The 13,117-nt window shown below is 35.7% G+C and overlaps 1 long non-coding RNA gene across 1 annotated transcript in view; it reads left to right on the top strand.

Annotated features, from left to right (window-relative positions):
- LOC117975783 (uncharacterized) overlaps positions 1–13,117 on the top strand; it is a 265,988-nt gene that overhangs the window by 147,367 nt on the left and 105,504 nt on the right. The window contains exon 2 of the long non-coding RNA XR_004666116.2: positions 10,861–10,957. This is a non-coding gene — a long non-coding RNA (uncharacterized LOC117975783). The remainder of the gene's footprint in view (positions 1–10,860; positions 10,958–13,117) is intronic.

Genomic DNA, 13,117 nt, shown 5'->3' on the forward strand with positions numbered 1-13,117 from the left:
CTCATCTAATCCTCAGGAAAATGCTCTATTTTTGAATAAGGGCTGGGGAGTGTAGCAGTTGTACATGAGATCGATATAAACAAACATGCACCTTGAGATACCATATACCGGTTGGCATTACAGCAATAATGAAACTGTAATATAAGCTTCAGGACAGATTTCTCTAATAGGCAACTTCAAAAAATATTTTTGCAGTTGAAAGCTGCTTTCAGAAAACTGGAGGGAGAAAATAAATGTTATTCCAAGGTCATTATGCCCAAGTTCTGCTCTCAATTTGGGTGCTGTTTTCTTTCTTTTTAAACTCTTTCTCTGAAATATGGGGATGTCTAGGATTCAGTTGTTTTAGGACATAGGCAAACCTGATACATCTACTCTGTTTCATGCTGTGTGTTTATAGTGAGATTTGAGCCCAATGTCCTCAAAAAGTGTTTCACTTGAGCTGTCTGGATTCAAGGAAGCACTTTTAAGATACATCACTGACTTTTACTTAAAGCTGTATATTATAGTGGCTGCTACCTAAGACTACTGTGTAACCATCGCCCTTGGTTTGTGAAAGGACATGTCTGTCTTTGCTCTTGATCATACCATCTGCCCACAGAAGGAAAATTTCCAGGCCAGTAATTATGTTTTGCAACATCCACATTTTTACCATCCCCACTCCATAGCAGCCAAAAAGCTACTGTTATACCACAGAGATGACTGTTTACAATTCCGTCCTTTCCACTGGGGATTGAGCCCTTGGCAGGTGGTGGCTACTTAGAGAGGCTGACATTTGGGATTTCCCTTGCCAAGGCAGAGTCAGGTTCAAAAGGGCTAGGGAAGTTCTTGACCTAACAGCAGCAACTGATCCTACCAGTGTGGACGTTGCAATAATGCCACGCAAGCAATCTGTACAGAAATGCCTTTCTTATCTTTTACAACATTACCACTGTGCTGAAGTGATGACTCCTGAAAGAAGCTGAAAACATTTTCTAGACAGTGCTCCCCTGAATACAAGAATACTTCCAAATGCCACCCCCTGCAACTTAAAACCCAGCTCCAAACAAATAGCTCAAATCAAGTTAGAGGAAGTTAGTCAATATCTCTCTCTCCATGACACCGGGGATTTTCTGGTAAGTCATAATTCAATCCTTCGTTAGAGGGAAGAAAAAAAATGTAAATTGAAAATATCTCAGCCAAGCCATTCCCAGCAGCAATAACCGAACTCTCTGCTGGCTAAACAAGAGGCAACCAGACTGCTATCAGAACCTGTTTGCTCTCAGTTTAGACCACAATTAATTTAAAATTTCTGCTTCCAAAGTAAAGTAAGGGAATACAATAATCCCAATTTACTTTTTTAATAAAAAGCTTAAGTGGAAAGAGCCCACTGGGAATGGTCAGCCCGGGCCAAGGTAATTCTCATCATGAGGAGAGGCGCCCGTTTAAAATGCACAGTCACAGGGCAGCCGGCGTCTCTTCCCAGAATGCTTCCTCTGGACTTAAGTGGGTTCTTTTATCTGTTTTTCTCTTTTTGGTTTTTAAAAAAGTAAAGTTGGACTTGCAAACACTAGCAACAATTTCCTTAGAAAAGCACTTCTGAAAAATCAGGAGTCCCTGTTCAAAGAATGCTCTCCAAAAGCTATCGGGGGCAGAGGAATTAAGGAGCAGATCGTAAAACAAAATACATCAAACATATAAAGCATCCAAGTAGGAGGCTTTGGATCTCCATGAACAGTTGGACACATCAGCCATAGCAGAGCAGTACTGGGCAATTGGATATATGCAGAGAAATGGGGGCAGGCATCCAAGAGGCCTTGCTCAAGAAGGTGGTCGGGGTCAGCAAGAACCAAGCATGGGTCACAGATGGCATCTGAGAAGGTACAGATTTCTCCTGGGAATCTACTATCTGGGCTAACTAATGAGAGCAAAACAGGGTCCTTCTCTGCAGCACCAGAGCTAGTGTAGCAGGCTAATTATTCAGGTTTGTTCTTAGGCATAGCAAATGGGAAATAGGCAGAGCTAATGAAACTTGGTGCAAGATGGAGGCATTGTCACAAAAACAAGTTCCCCAATGAAATCCTAATGCCTATATTTAATGGGTAGAATTTTTATTTGACCCTTCTGTGGATGATGACAATCACATCCCTTGTTTCTATGCCCACAGAGTTTACGGTTTCTCTTCCCATCCTTCTACCCATACTCAGTCTCCTTCACTCTGTACTCCCATATGGCCATGTTTCAGTGTTTCCAAGAGATCTCTCAGTGGCTATCATTCTTTCACATGCTCCACTCCTCTATAGGTTTATTAGCAATAAATAAGTGACTGTCTAATCAATTCCCCCCCTTTTGAAAGCATTATACATACATAACCAATGATCTGCCAGAAATCTTCACCTGCATCCTAAAGGCACTTGAAATTAATCATCATATCTAAAATTAAACTTATACTCTTCAATCTTTCCCCCATCCTTCCTGGGCGAACTTGCCTTTCTCCTTCATTTCTCTGTACAGTTTTCACATTGTCATCTGCTGTGGACAGAGTCATGTCTCCCCTTAATTTGTATGTTGAGGCCGTAAACGCTCAAGGTGATGGTATTTAGAGATGGAGCCTTTGAGATGCTACTGGGTTCCATGAAGTCAAAAGGATAAGGTTTTCATGATAGTGATATGAGATAATCACTTACAAAAAGAGATATGAGAGACCCTGCTGTCTCTTTCTCCCTGCATGGGCAGAAAGAGGAGGTCATGTGATTGTATAAGTGGCGCCATCTACAAACCAAGAGAATTGGCCTCAGAAAAAAACCTTGGTCTTAAACTCCTGGCCTCAAAAACTGAGAAATAAATTTTTGTTGTTTAAGGCACTCAATCTGGTATTTTTGTATGGCAGCCCAAGCTGACTAATACACCATCTTCAGTCACCTGGGATAGAGAGCAAATATTAATTTCAGTTTATTTTGTCTCACTTACCTTCCATATTCAATCAACTTCTAAATTATTGACTCTTCCTCTCTGATTTTTAAATATGTCCTCTTTCCTCCGACTCCACTGCTTCTTCTTTAATTCAGGTCATTTTATATATATATATATATATATATACACACACACATACACACATACATATATATGTGTGTGTGTATATATATATACATATATGTGTGTGTATATATATACATATATGTGTGTGTATATATGTGTATACATGTATATATGTATGTATATATGTGTATATATGTATGTATATATGTATAGTGTGTGTATATGTATGTATGTTACATATGTTAAGGACACAGTAACATACAGAACATCACAATGATATTAAATTAAGAATTAACAACAATTAATATTAGAAATTAAACATTTCTACATTTGGAAATTGAAAACACTAGCAATGAACTAACAAAGTAATCACAGTAAAATTACATGTTTTAAAGTTAACAAAAATAAAGGGATTACAAATTAAAAGTTGTGGGAGTCATCTATTAAAATTTATTTAAAATAATTATAGTATTTTAAATATAGTCAGCAGAATGGGAAGGACTATGATGTTTGGGGATGTACAATTAATCTGGTATTATAAGATGATATGGCAGAAGATAAAATTAGAAAATAAGACAGTTTTCTGTCTGGTGATCAGACAAGGAAGTTTTTGTTGTCATTGTTTTAAAGAACACAGAATTATTCAGATTTTACCCTAAAGCTGTTGGTAAGACATTGAAGTGCATTACATGGTCAAACTTGCATTTTGGAAAGATCAGTCTGTTACCATTATGGAAGACTGAGAAGTATGCACATGGATTGGGGGCAGTGTAAAGGAGAGCAGTCAGAAGGCAGAGAGATAATTTATGAGGCTATCAAAATAGTCCAGATAAATATAATAAGTCCTGAATTTGGCCACTCACAGTGATTCACGCCTGTAATCCCAGCACTTTGGGAGGCCAAGGTGGGTGGATCCGTGAGGTCAGGAGTTTAAGACCAGCCTGGGCAACATAACAAAACCTGAATCTACTAAAAATACAAAAATTAGCCAGGCATGGTGGCAGTGCCTATAATCCCAGCTACTTGGAGGCTTAGGCACAAGAATCGTTTGAATCTGGGAGACAGAGGCAGAGGTTGCAGTGAGCCGACATCACACTACTGAACTCCAGGCTGGGTGACAGAGCGAGACTCCATCTCAAAAAAAAAAAAGTATATATGTGTGTGTATACATGGGTGTATATATGTATACACGCACACACATATATATAATATCTATGTATATATAATATATAATATTGTATGTATTATATATAACATAAATATTTATGTTTTATATAATATTAATAGCAAAAATAAATCTATACAACAAACCCATGTTATGTGAATTTACCTATATAACAAATCAGCACATGCACCTCTGAATCTATTTTGTTTTCTTTTGTATATATATTCTTTTACTTCTATTAATACCTTTTGTGCTGCTAGGAAAAGTTCAATATTTTCTTTGAAGTTGTAATTTTTTTTCCTCTGAATTAAAGGTTCATCTTTTTGAAGGTTTATATTTAATAGAAGTTTTCATCATTTTGTGTTTGTGTTGTTATTGTTTTGTATTTAGTTTTAGATTTCCTGCCTGCCTTTTTTCCATATCTTTACACAAAATTTTTCAACTTTGTAGTAGTCTCTAACCTCACCTGTCTTACCTGCGATTCAGACATAGGTTTTAAAAACAATTTTTCAGGATTCCTTATGTATAATATTTATGTTATCACAGGTAAAATTACTTGCTTACTCTTCCATTTAGTAGAGAAGATATTTTTATTTTTATTTATTTTTATTCTTTATTTTTTTTGAGGCAGAGTCTTGCTCTGTCCCCCAGGCTGGAGTGCAGTGGTGGGATCTCAGTTCACTGCAAGCTCCACCTCCCGGATTCATGCCATTCTAGCCAGGATGGTTTCCATCTCCTGACCTTGTGATCTGCCCGCCTCGGCCTCCCAAAGTGCTGGGATTACAGGCATGAGCCACTGCGCCTGGCCCAAGAAGATATTTTTAAATAATTTTTCTGATCATAAAACTTAATAATACATGTTTGTTGTCAAAATATAAAAATTTACTAAGAAGAAACAAAAAACTCAAATTCTACCATACAGATATAGCTACTTCTAACTATGTTTTTGTAATTTTCTGAGCATACCCATCCACTTACATAATTTTATATTTGGTGTTTCAATGTATAGTGTTATGTAAGCATTATTCAAGACATCTAATCTCTTTTTAACTTTTAAGTTCAGGGGTGCATTTACAAGATTGTTACATAGGTAAACTTGTGTCATGGGGGCTTGTTGTACAGATTATTTCATCACCCAGATATTAAGCCTTGTACCCATTAGTTATTTTTTCCTGATCCTCTCCCTCCTGCCACCTTTCACCCTCTGAAAGGCCCCAGTGTGTGCTGTTCCCCTCTATGTGTCTATGTGTTTCCATCATTTAGCTCCCACTTACAAGTGGGAACATGTATTTGGTTTTCTGTTTCTGCATTAGTTTGCTAAGGATAATCGCCTCCAGCTCCATCCATCTCCCTGCAAAGGACATGATCTTGTTCTTATTTATGGCTGCATAGTATTCCATGGTGTATAGGTACCACATTTTCTTTATCCAGTCTAGCATTCATAGACATTTACATTTATTTCATGTCTTTACTATTGTGACTAGTGCTGTAATGAACACACATATGCACGTGTCTTTATAATAGAATAATATTTTTTTTTTTGAGACAGAGTCTTGCTCTGTCACCAGGCTGGAGTGCAGTGGCGCAATCTCAGCTCACTGCAACCTAGGGTCACGCAACTTCTGCCTCCCAGGTTCGAGTGATTCTCCTGACTCAGCCTCCTGAGTTGCTGGGACTACAGGCAAGTGCCACCACACCCAGCTAATTTTTGTATTTTTAGTAGCGACGGGGTTTCACCATGTTGGCCAGGATGGTCTTGATCTCTTGACCCTGTGATCCACCCGCCTCGGCCTCAAGTGCTGGGATTACAGGTGTGAGTTTCTATTCCTTTGGGTATATACCCAGCAATGGGATTGATGTGTTGAATGGTATTTCTGTTTAGGTTTTTGAGTGTATATTAGTTTAGCCATTGTGGAAGACAGGGCAACATTTAATCTTTTGTGAAAATATAATTTTAAAATACATATAACATTAAAAGCTGGAGGCACCATAATCTATAGAGCCTTTGCTCTATTGTTGGATATTTAGATTACTTCAATTTCCATATGGCTGTTAAAAACGGCTGTCAGTTGCAGCATATAATTGCATATATATCCTTTTCATATGTTTAATTACCTGTTTAAAATTATTTTCAAGTAGAATTTCTGTTTTAAAGATGGACACTTTAAACCTAATTTTTATATTGTCAAAGTTCCACAGAGAAATGTCATACTACTATATACTTTCATCAACACTACAGACTGTTCCAATAGCAACATATTTTATAACTTGCTTCCAATGCTATTGAATTAAGTACTGTTCATTCTGTTCTATTTTTTCTTATTTCTGTGGCTTAGAAGGGGCAAAAAAAAGAATTGTTCAGGAAACATTGAAATATTGAAATGGTTACACTCATATTTCTTTTGATTTTATATTAAAGAAAATTAATTTATATCCTGCTCTTACTGTCTGTATTCACCCATAAAAATGTAAAGAAGCAGTTTAGATGACATTAGATGAGAGTCGAATACATACCCGTTCCTAAGAGCCAGCAACACTTGATGCTATAATTTACTTAGGACTTCTTTTTTTTTTATTTTTGTATGGGCTAAGACTATAAGACTGTCTATCAAAACTAAGCCTTTCCTAGACCTGTGTACATAGCAGTATACCATAATGAATATTTTTGTCTTTTTTTAACAGTAATGGGAAGAGTTGATTATATAAATACCTGTTTTATGTGATTTTGATCAAGGGGTTGAACAAACAGATGAAACATTCTTCTTTTTTGCTATAAATACTCTTTCTTTTTCACAAGCAAAGTGAACCTGGGTAACAGCTATCTTGAAATGTGCTGACCTTGGCACTATCCAATTTTGGATTAGTGTCTGGCATTATATACGTCTAAACAACCTAGACTTGGGAGTATATGCTGACGTCTGACAATTGTTTCATTTATTTTGAGGTCACAGAATCTGTGGGTAAGGTTTGATTTCACCAGAAAGAAATGGAGATAAATATCTACTTTAAAACATCTAGAGAACCAATCAACCCAATAACCTGTAGTGGTGACCTTAGCCAGAGATGAGGCAAAAAAAATCTTCCTGAGTCTTGGGATTTGGGTAGGTTCAGAGCTAGAAGTGGACATGCTCCACTGTTGCTGGGACTTGGGGAGAAACTCTTCTTAGTTAGAAGTCAAATACCAGAGAGAAATGTCGGATATTTACACAATAAAGGGCAATGTGGAGTCCTTATGTTATTCTCTGGTAGTTCTTATCTTTTCATGTGTTGAATTCTACAAAAACAAAAAAGTCTTATGAAATGTTACCACCCCCTCAATGTGGTCTGCAGGGGATTAAAGTTAAGGCCTGACCCATGTTTAGAACAAAACAATACAGGAGAGAGAAGCAGCCTGCAGTGTATCAATTCATGGTGGCCAAGACAGTTCACAGGATCCAGGAGTCCAGAGCCAGAGAGCAGGATTAGGATCCATAGTGCAATGGGTATGAATTTATAAACATGCCCCAGGAGGTTCCAGAAATAATTAGAAAGAAAATCATAGCAGAAAAAAATGTGTCTAAAGTCAAATTAGGTGAAGATTTATAGTGTTAAGAGATGAGTATAAAAAGAAAGTGTGACCCAATACTTAGTGTAATCTTGAATAATCTGTTTAATTCTCCCATACTATTACAGTAAACTTAATCTCCCACACTTTGTTTTCAGTATAAATAGTAATTTTACTTCTTTTCACTTTTTTAAACCCTTTTAGGATTATCTGTGTAGAGTTACCAGATTAACTATTTTGATTAACCAAATTCAATGACATGATTGATTTAGCTGAATTATATCTCATGGTAGAGACATATTTGATCAGTTGTTTTGGAGTGGTAAAAAGACAATTAATTCTACCTTAGGTCTCTACTTGCCAAATTAAAACATGCAGGTTACTCAATGTTTTCTTCAAATAAAATTAACAAACCCTTTATATCTTCCCCTGGGTTTTTACTAAATTATTTAAAACTCCTCATCAAAAATGTTGAGTTGTGAAAATTAAATTTGACCACTACATTCTAAGGAGTGGTCTGGCTAGCTCTGAATACAAGGAATCACCACTTTCTGGATCTATTTGAGATCAGCAAGTAAAAATAATAATAATCATCATCAAAGTTTGTATGTTTAGAAGCTTAGATTGTTCATAGAAGAAAAATGTCATATATGAGACTTCAGTAGTCAGTTTCCTAGCATGCCAAAGATAAACAAGATAAAGGAAAAAAATGCTATCTTGATTCATCACTAAGAATGCAATAAAAATATTAATTCACACATGTATTGAAAGTATTTAAGTAAAATATATCTGATATATACAACACACTGATGGAGTAAAGGTTGTTCATGAGGATCGAGCCTGTCTACCTTCCTTGGAAGCAAAAATTGAAGAGATTATTTTTTTTCTTTCCTAAAGCTCTTTTCATTGCAACAGAACAAACAAAAAGTAATTTAGCTTGTTTCTTGATCATTTCTTTGGTTGTAAAAAGAGAGAGCATTAGGTGAAGTATATCCTTAATAAAAGACTCTGCCATAGGGTGAAACCAGCATCTTCATTATGAACACAGTTATAAGGGAAGACAATACAATCATTGAGAGAAAATGAAGTTTCACCTTCCCAAAAAAATTTTTTTAAAAAATAAAAATAAAGTATGTATTAGCTTTGCAAAAGATGGTCTCATGGTCTTGTAAGACGCCTCTCATTATTGTGTTTCCGTGAACACACAATTTCCAAAGGCAACTTACTAATGTTTCTATATTTGATCAACATTAGATTTAAATTTGTTTTAAGATTTAGAACAAAATATGCTCATTCACTTTCAAGTTATAAAAAATGTTAGATAATAACATTTCATTCTTTTTAAAAAATCTACCTCCTATGTGCTACTTTAGCTTAAATGTTAAAATTTTAAATACCATTTATGACGAGATTATCATTCTTAGCAAAGCAAGAAAATTAACTTGGGTTAAAGCCTTTAGCTTTTTCAAGGGTTGTCAGAATTTCAGCAGGAACTGGATTCTTGTACAAGATGGTCCAGGAAAAACACAGCCACTCTAAACGACATTCTTTTTTCCTCACCTTTTGTATGAGAGTCAAGAAAGGATATGGCCAAATCATAACAACTCTTCAGATCCTTCTTAGGCCCCATGTTGTATATAAAGATTTTGAGATTCAGCAACAACAGCAGAGGAATAAATGTAGGATGAGACACAGAGTGAATTGAATTCATTGTTTTCTACAAGAATAAACATAAGGATGAAAATACAGACCAAAGGACCATTATCTGTCAATTCAATGTGGCTTCCTTGGATATTCTAACAAACCAATGACATTTCCAAACAAAAGTATGGAGTGGGTAAAAACTTCCACAACAGTGGCCCTCTCCTTCTGGAAGATAAATATTGTCCTCTTTGTATGTCCCACTTCCAGACTTTATGCTAGTCTCTCCTTTTTATTTCATATTTTAAGATACAAATGGAAAACAAATGAATAAACAAACTTCTACACTCAGGTCAAACAGTCCTTACGTAGACAATGTAAATACCAGTAAATGCCATATTCTCCACCATTCTCAAGTTTATGTTAACTGAAACCACCCAGCTAGAGATGAAACACAAATAGAGGCCCCAAGCTGATGAGCCTAATTAGAAGGAGTTAAAATTTTACAATGTTAGAATATTAACTTGCAGGAAGACTCTTTTTATTACCATGAAATCCACACTAAATTTAAGATGCTTCTCTCAGCCTCTATATCTCCTTAAAGGAACTCTCTTCTTGGTTCAAAATCACACTTAGAGAGTAGAATTAGTCAGATTCCCCAGGGAGATGAAATAGGTCTTCTGATTAATGTTTTGTTTGGGTTTATATCACTTACCCGAAACAGAAAGGCTTGTTGCGGAATTGAAATGTCTTTGATGTAGGCTGTTTACTGTCATGTTCACACTTTCCCAGGAGACTCTAAAGTGGCTCTGCTCTTGATGGTTGCCTTGCTCGCTAAGGAGAGACCTGTTAATCAACTATCAGAATCAGTCTTAATGTTAATTTTTGTTGGACCATGGATTGACAGAACAATTGGTGGTGACATGAATTAAAATGAATCTGTTGCCTGCACCCAAAACTAAATACGTCTGTTTAAAAAAAAGTGAAAATGTTAAATAGAGCACAGGAAAGAAAAAAAAAAAAACATGAACTCTCAAGAATTAATTGAAGACGTTCTTCCTAAGAAAGCTAAAGATCAATTGAAATGATACAGGGAAACTAGCTTCCAGAGAAAATGGATGTTTACTGAGAATCCCAGGTATTAGATAGAAATGCTCTATAATCAGCAAAAAACTGAAATCACACTAGTTCATAGAGCTCTAGGCTTGAATGGCACAGAATATGCAATTTTGCAGCAGGAACTCCAAATGCCAATATTACCTTCATTCAGAGACTTGAACCAAGTGATACAGTAAAGTTTCTATTTGTTTTGGAAACATATTTCAAATGCTTCAGAGTTTTTCTTTAACCATTTTTTTAAATGCATGAATTTGGTTCTGATTTGTATATGGGATAAGATGTCGTTCATGATTAAAACATTAAGTATTGAATTTGTTTTTAGTTTGCTTCAAAAGTCTTTCTAGTTTGATCTAACTTGGAGTTTAAATTTTTCTAGGCGAAATATTGCTTCAGTATACTGATTCTAAGCAGGTAGATGGCTGACCACAAAGAGATACTTGGAGGAAGTGTGAGCCTAATATACCATTCTAACTGTGAGTAACGGATTCTGTTAATTATATTCCATTAGATCAAGTACATACAGTATGATCAATGGTATGCCAACTAAGCAAAGACTTAATTCCAAAATCAGGTGGTGAGGATGTGGAGGAATTGGAATCCTCAGGCCCTGTTGGTGAGAATATAATGGTGCAGTTGCTGTGGAAAACAGTATGGCAGTTCCTCAAGAAGTTAAAAATAGAATTACCATATGATCCAGATATGCCACTTCTGGGTATATAGTCAGCAAAAATGAAAGTCAGGACTGGAAAAGAGATTTTTACACTTATGTCCATAGCATATTATTTATAATAGTCAAAAGATGGAAAAAACCAAAGTGTCAAATGTAAACCATTGACTAATAGATAAAATTATGCATATATATATATATATATGCAATTGAATATTATTCAACCCTAAAAAAGAAGGCAATTCTGACATGTGTTACAACATGGATGAACCTTGACATTGTGCTAAGTAAAATAAACCAATCACATGAGGAAAAAATACTGAAAATTTCATTTGTATGAGGTATTTAGAGCAAACTCATAGAAATAGTAAGTAGGTGGTTGTCAGGGGCTAGCGGAAAAGGGATATGGAATTTAATAGGCATAGAGTTTCAGTTTTGCAAGATGAAAAGGTGTCTGTGGATTGACGGTGATTTATATAGCACAGCAATATGAATATACTTAATGCCACTGACCTGTATACTTAAAAATAGGTAAGATGGTCAATTTTACCTGATGTTCTACCACAGTTGAAATTGGAAAATTTATTCAGATGAAATTATTAAAGAAATTTTTGTTCCACGTTTTATTTGTGTCATTACCATAAAATCTTTCTGAGAGATGAAGAAAAAATAATTTTCTAAGAAAATATTGAAACCCTGTGTATTAGACTCAATTACTTTTTTAAAAAGTAATTAACTTTTAACTTCACAGATGTGCAATATCGAGCAGAATAAATATCTGATCAGCTTAAACTAATTTTTTAAGAATCATTCAATTACTTATCACAATATAAGAAATATGTTTTCATTATTTTTGTGGGTACTGAACTCTCATCATAGAGCAAGAAGTGAGAAAATATATTTTAAACAAGATATCTCAAAGTAGGGCCTACTTAGGTATTAAACCTTTGGGGTGAATTTCAAAAGTTGTATTTCAAATGTTCTGATCATGAATGGGAATACTGAAGTGTTGTCATCTTTTGAAAACCTATTTCATTTTTTATTTTTTATTTTTATTTTTTTGGGGGGGTGTTTTTTTATTTTATTTTATTATTATTATACTTTAAGTTTTAGGGTACATGTGCACAATGTGCAGGTTAGTTGCATATGTATACATGTGCCATGCTGGTGTGCTGCACCCATTAACTCGTCATTTAGCATTAGGTATATCTCCTAAAGCTATCCCTCCCCCGCCCCCCACCCCACAACAGTCCCCAGAGTGTGATGTTCCCCTTCCTGTGTTCATGTGTTCTCATTGTTCAATTCCCATCTCTGAGTGAGAATATGCGGTGTTTGGTTTTTTGTTCTTGCGATAGTTTACTGAGAATGATGATTTCCAATTTCATCTGTGTCCCTACAAAGGACATGAACTCATCATTTTTTATGGCTGCATAGTATTCCATGGTGTATATGTGCCACATTTTCTTAATCCAGTCTATCATTGTTGGACATTTGGGTTGGTTCCAAGTCTCTGCTATTGTGAATAGTGCCACAATAAACATACGTGTGCATGTGTCTTTATAGCAGCATGATTTGTAGTCCTTTGGGTATATACCCAGTAATGGGATGGCTGGGTCAAATAGTATTTCTAGTTCTAGATCCCTGAGGAATCCCCACACTGACTTCCACAATGGTTGAGCTAGTTTACAGTCCCACCAACAGTGTAAAAGTGTTCCTATTTCTCCACATCCTCTCCAGCACCTGTTGTTTCCTGACTTTTTAATGATCGCCATTCTAACTGATGTGAGATGGTATCTCATTGTGGTTTTGATTTGCATTTCTCTGATGGCCAGTGATGGTGAGCATTTTTTCATGTGTTTTTTGGCTGCATAAATGTCTTCTTTTCAGAAGTGTCTGTTCATGTCCTTCACCCACTTTTTGGTGGGGTTGTTTGTTTTTTTCTTGTAAATTTGTTTGAGTTCATTGT

This window comes from Pan paniscus, chromosome 15 (genome assembly GCF_029289425.2).
Source record: "Pan paniscus chromosome 15, NHGRI_mPanPan1-v2.0_pri, whole genome shotgun sequence".
Lineage (NCBI taxonomy): Eukaryota > Metazoa > Chordata > Mammalia > Primates > Hominidae > Pan > Pan paniscus.